The sequence below is a fragment of the Schistocerca gregaria genome, chromosome 5 (genome assembly GCF_023897955.1).
Source record: "Schistocerca gregaria isolate iqSchGreg1 chromosome 5, iqSchGreg1.2, whole genome shotgun sequence".
NCBI lineage: Eukaryota > Metazoa > Arthropoda > Insecta > Orthoptera > Acrididae > Schistocerca > Schistocerca gregaria.
The window spans coordinates 366,126,776-366,132,880 of NC_064924.1; the positions used below are offsets into that span (position 1 = coordinate 366,126,776).

The 6,105-nt window shown below is 45.3% G+C and overlaps 1 non-coding gene across 1 annotated transcript; it reads left to right on the forward strand.

Annotated features, from left to right (window-relative positions):
* The first annotated feature begins 1,734 nt into the window (after nt 1-1,734).
* On the forward strand, nt 1,735-1,818 carry Trnas-gga (transfer RNA serine (anticodon GGA)). The gene is given in 2 exon segments: nt 1,735-1,774; nt 1,784-1,818. It is a non-coding gene; the product is annotated as a tRNA-Ser (tRNA).
* Nucleotides 1,819-6,105: the final 4,287 nt, after the last annotated feature.

The following is a 6,105-nucleotide window of genomic DNA, read 5'->3' on the forward strand; positions in this document are numbered from 1 at the left end:
TCATAAAACAATTTGTATGTGGATATATACAGGGTGGTCCATTGACCGTGACTGGGCCAAATATCTCACGAAATAAGAGTCTAACGAAAAAACTACAAAGAACGAAACTTGTCTAGCTTGAAGGGGGATACCAGATGGCGCTATGGTTGGCCCGCTAGATGGCGCTGCCACAGGTCAAACGGATATCAACTGCTTTTTTTTCAAATAGGAACCCCCGTTTTTATTACATATTCGTGTAGTACGTAAAGAAATATGAATGTTTTAGTGTGACCACTTATTTTCGCTTTGTGATAGATGGCGCTGTAATAGTCACAAACATAAGGCTCACAATTTTAAACGAACAGTTGGTAGCATGTAGCTTTTTAAATTAAAATACAGAACGTAGATACGTTTGAACATTTTATTTCGGTTGTTCCAATGTGATACATGTACCTTTGTGAACTTATCACTCCCTGGAACGCAGGCTGTTACACCACATTAATGCAATAAATGCTCAAAATGAAGTCCGTCAATCTCAATGTATTTGGCAATACGCGTAACGACTTCCTCTCAACAGCGAGTAGTTTGCCTTCCATAACGTTCGCATATGTATTGACAATGCGCTAACACATGTTGTCAGGCGTTGTTGGTGGATCACGATAGCAAATATCTTTCAACTTTTCCCACAGAAAGAAATCCGAGGACGTCAGATACGGTGAACGTGTGAGTCATGGTATGGTGCTTCGACGACCAATCCACCTGTCATGAAATGTGCTATTGAAAACTGCTTCAACCGCACGCGAGCTATGTGCCGGACATCCATCACGTTAAAAGTACATTGCGATTCTGTCATGCAGTGAAACATCTTTTAGTAACATCAGTCGAAGATTACGTAGGAAATCAGCATACATTGCACCATTTAGATTGCCATCGATAAAATGGGGGCCAATTAGCCTTCCTCCCATAACGCCGCCCCATACATTAACCCGCCAAGGTCGCTGATGTTCCACTTGTAGCAGCCATCGTGGATTTTCCGTTGAGCAATAGTGCATATTATGCCGGTTTACGTTACCGCTGTTGGTGAATGTCGCTTCGTCGATAAGTAGAACGCGTGCAAAAAAATCTGTCATCGTCCCGTAATTTCTCTTGTGCCTAGTGGCAGAAATGTACACGACGTTCACAGTCGTCGCCATGCAATTCCTATTGCATAGAAATGTGGTACAGGTGCAATCGATGTAGATGTAGCATTCTCAACACCGACGTTTTTGAGATTCCCGATTCACGCGCAGTTTGTGTGCTACTGATGTGCGCATTAGCCACGACAGCAGCTAAAACACCTACTTGGGCATCATCGTTTGTAGCAAGTCGTGGTTGACGCTTGCTGTTTCCTTAAATAACCTAACTATCCGGCGAACGGTCCAGGCACTTGGATGATGTCGTCCAGGATACCGAGCAGCATACATAACACACGCCAGTTGGGCATTTTGATCACAATAGGCATACATCAACACGATATCGACCTTTTCCGCAAATGGTAAACGGTCCATTTTATCACTGGTGTTGTATCACGAAGCAAATACCGTCCGCACTGGCGGAATGTTACGTACTATTACAGCGCCATCTATCTCAAAGCGAAAAAAGTGGCCCAACTAGAACGTTCATATTTCTTTACGTACTACACAAATATGAAATCAAAAATGGGGGTTCATATTTAAAGAAATGTAGTTGATATTCTTTTGACCTATGTCAGTGCCAGCCCGGGTGGCCGAGCGGTTCTAGGCGCTACAGTCTGGAACCGCGGGACCGCTGCGGTCGCAGGTTCGAATCCTGCCTCGGGCATGGACGTGTGTGATGTCCTTAGGTTAGTTAGGTTTTAGTAGTCCTAAGTTCTAGAGGACTGATGACCTCAGCAGTTAAGTCCCATAGTGCTCAGAGCCATTTGAAGCATTTGAACCTATGTCAGCGCCATCTAGCGGGCCAACCATCTGGTTTCCCCCTTCAAGCTAGACGAGTTTCGTTCTTTGTAGTTTCTTCATTTGATGCTTATTTCGTGAGATATTTGGCCCGGTCGCTATCAATGGACCACCCTTTATAATTTGAGTCTTCATTGTGCCTTATACCAAATGTAGACCAAAAAAATTATTTTAGTTACTTTCTTCCATAGCTGTAATTAATTTACACTTCCTGTTTGTTTGTGTGCTTGCCTGATTAGCACAGTATTATAACCAATATTTATTTTGTACAGCTATAAGCATGATCAGCTTAGTTTTACCACATCGCCTCAACTAGACCTAAACATGAAGTTTAGCTGCCTATTTAGCATTCTGTTTTTCAGCTCCATGTGTTTAGACGTGAAACTAGCATTGGGACTAGTCGTTTGAGGGTTCACGATCATGTTTAGGCTTGAATTTCAGGAACATGTGTGTTTGTGTGTGTGTGTGTGTGTGTGTGTGTGTGTGTGTGTGTGTGTGTGTGTGTGTGTGTATGCATGTGGATGGATGGGTGAGTGGAAAAAATACACGGTCCAGTCACATTAGTATGACCATTGATTTCAACGTGCAATAATCACTCAGAGACGTCAGATGGCAGTACTGACAGTGGAGGGTAAATAAAGTGTGTCGAGGGAACGCAGAAAAGAGTACAGTCGTTGTCATAATTCAGAAACCGAGCGGTTTATCTTACGTCCAAAACGACACAGTCATTGCCTTTCAGGCCAAGTGTGGAAGTAATTCTGAAACGGCTGAGTTTATCAATTGTTCTCGTGCCGCCGCGGTTAAAGAATACCGTTGACGGCAAAATGTTGGTATCCAAAGCTGGCACGGAGGCAACCGTTGTGCACCACGGGCCATATTTGACAAGGATGAACGTCGGCTGTGGAGATGTGCTACGTGTGAATAGATGTGCAACTGTTGAGCAACTGCCTGCTCAGATGAACCAAGGCACTACGAACAGGGTCTCCTCAACGACAGTTAAGTCAAAGTTGCTGTGTACGGCCCTCCACTGGTCCGGGTCATTCACCCTTGTTGACTGTTGTTCATTGGCGACGAAGACAGGCGTTTGCATGGCAATATCGCTACTCGACGTGGCCTTTTCCGAGGGAAGACGTTTAGTAAGAATGTTTTGGTGGCATTCCCTGAATGATCTCGTTATTCTATAAGGCGCAGGGATCAACACATGTGTGCATCTTCCCACCCCTACACGCAAGACGCGAGGGTTAGCCGCGCGGTCTGAGGCGTCAGTCTCGCCACGTCAGCCGTGTTGTGCGGGAGTGTGCCGAGTTTCGTGCACCGCGATCTGCTGTGCTCCGGTGTGGTAAGTCACAGTGCTTCTTCCAGCATTGCAGAAATTTTACGTTTTTTGAAATTTGAAATATGATACCTTGATGGCCCACTTGAACAGATACTTTGAAATTGTTTGATGGAAATTACGCCCGACCTAAATTACACGACATCGAAAATTGGTTGGAATACGAAGTGAAACTTAATTCAGAGGATGTCATTGGAATACACCTTTTGATAGTGAGCAGCGCTGTATTAGTCAAATTGAAGAATGCCGACTTATGCGACAAAATAGTTGAGTCTTGCGGAGGAATAATGAAGTTTAAACATTGTGATGGAACGTAGGCGAAGTCATCATAACACATGCAGGGTTTGGAATACGGACTATCAGGATATTCGCCGGCCGGAGTGGTCGAGCGATTCTAGGCGCTCCAGTCTGGAACCGCGCGACCGCTACGGTCGCAGGTTCGAATCCTGCCTCGGTCATGGATGTGTGTGATGTCCTTTGATTAGTTAAGTTTAAGTAGTTCTGAGTTCTAGGGGAGTCATGACCACAGCAGTTAAGTCCCATAGTGCTCAAAGCCATTTTGATCAGGATATTCGAACTGCCATTCTAAGTACCAGTGGAACAGAAAACCGCAGAGATAGCGCCGTACGGGAAAGTTCTCAGTAATGTTGCCGAACGGTGGTCCCACGCGCGCATATTTCAAGTGCTCAGCGGAGTGAGACAAAGGTCGACTTGCACAAGCATGTACCGTCGTACATCAGTGTCTGTGGATACCGCGGCATCGTTACATACGACGGCCAGCCGAGGACGGGCGCGGCGTTCGACTCTCCCGGCCACGCCCGCGCTGAGTGTTTACAGCGGCGAGTTGCGCAGCTGCCGGCTGGCGAGGCGCCGAGACCGCCGGCCGTGACTGCGCTGCCAGCGACTTACGCTACGGCTGCCCGTGGCCAAGTCCTGACCCCAAGCCCTAATGTGAACACGGACAACCATCAAATCCTAACAGAAGCCCAGATTGCCACCTCTGACACCTAAGGAAATCGTGGCAGCTGTAACAATTTCAACACAGCAGACCCCGAAAGATATTGGCAACCGTCGCAAATTCTCCGATTCCTCTGCTGTTGAGAATGACATTATGCAAGAACCAGCCCTGAATGAGCAACCACATACTGAACCGATTTTTCTATTGACACCATCATTCACTAAGAGCACGGGTTACATTTTGGCTCGAAACAAGACTCCCTCAGAATATTTGAAGAATACTGAGAAAGACATCATCACACAGCAGCTGGTGAAACCTAAACAGCAAACACGAAAAAAGAGCCCTGAAGAGATTCAAGAACTGGAACAAAAACTCTCACGTATCAAAAAAATTCTCAAAACAGTTCTAAGCAGAAAGCATGACGTGGTAGACGTCGGAAAACCAGACATCCCAAACACGAATGAGGACGTACAAATGAACATCGCCCCTCCAGTTGGAGAACCAACGAAAACGGTTGACCAATGTACACTGATAAAGGGACTGCATGGTCTGATGACACTGAATGCGATTAGTAGGACTGCCGAATGACACAGGCGTACTTAAATCGCCACGCTCAACGTAAACAGAATAGTTTCTGACGTAAAGTTACAATCTGTGTGCCGCCGACTTTAACATAGCGATGATACAAGAGGCAGTTACGACGAAAATGGCGGTTGTTTATGGATATGAGGCAATCTTAAACATAGGCAATGATTGTGGAACGGGAATATTGTTCAAACACGGCATACCATGTACAGCACAAGCTCCACTTGACTCTGGTCGAGCCATGGCTGCCAAATATACGATCTACTTCTTGTTCTACATCTACCTGACTACTCTGCAATTCACATTTAAGTGCTTGGCAGAGGGTTCATTGAACCACGATCATACTATCTCTCTACTATTCCACTCCCGAACAGCGAGCGGGAAAAACGAACACCTAAACCTTTCTGTTCGAGCTCTGATTTCTCTTATTTTATTTTGATGATCATTCCTTCCTATGTAGGTTGGGCTCAACAAAATATTTTTGCATTCGAAAGGGAAAGTTGGTGACTGAAATTTCGTAAAAAGGTCTCGCCGCGACGAAAAACGTCTATGCTGTAATGACTTCCATCCCAACTCGTGTATCATATCTGCCACACTCTCTCCCCTATAACGTGATAATACAAAACGAGCTACCTTTTTTTTTTTTTTTTTTGGTAATGTATATGCTACCTCAGGATCCATCGGAAAACGAGCAAGGAGCAAACTGTTCCGGGACGAAATTGTCCCATTAATAACGGATCCTCGTTTGCACATAATTTTGGGCGGAAATATTAACTGCGTGTTGCGTCCAGAAGATCAAGTCACGAACTTCAACTTTTGCGAGGAGCTGTTGTTAACTAATAGACTAGATATGATAGATACTTGGTGGCGTCTTCGTCCGCACACTTGAGGATATACCTACGTACCCAGTAATTCGGCAAGCAGAATAGACAAGCTGTATGTAACGAAAGGCTTTATCCATAATGTAATTGACCGCGAAATTTGGCCTCTTAGTTCTCGGATCACTGTGCATTTCATATAATCGCGCAGCACACTAAACAAAAAACATTCCTGGGAAGGGACTTATGGCAGTTAGACATGTCACTTTTGGAGGACACAGAACTGAAACAGGAGATCCATGATACATGGCAGCAATGCCTTCGGACACAATCCAGATATCCAACACGCATCATGTGGTGGCTACAGTTTGCAAAACCGCACGTGAAAACAAGCATCGCACCATATGGTCGCATGAAAGCGTACTGGCGAAAACGCACCTTGGAGTATCACTTTCTTTG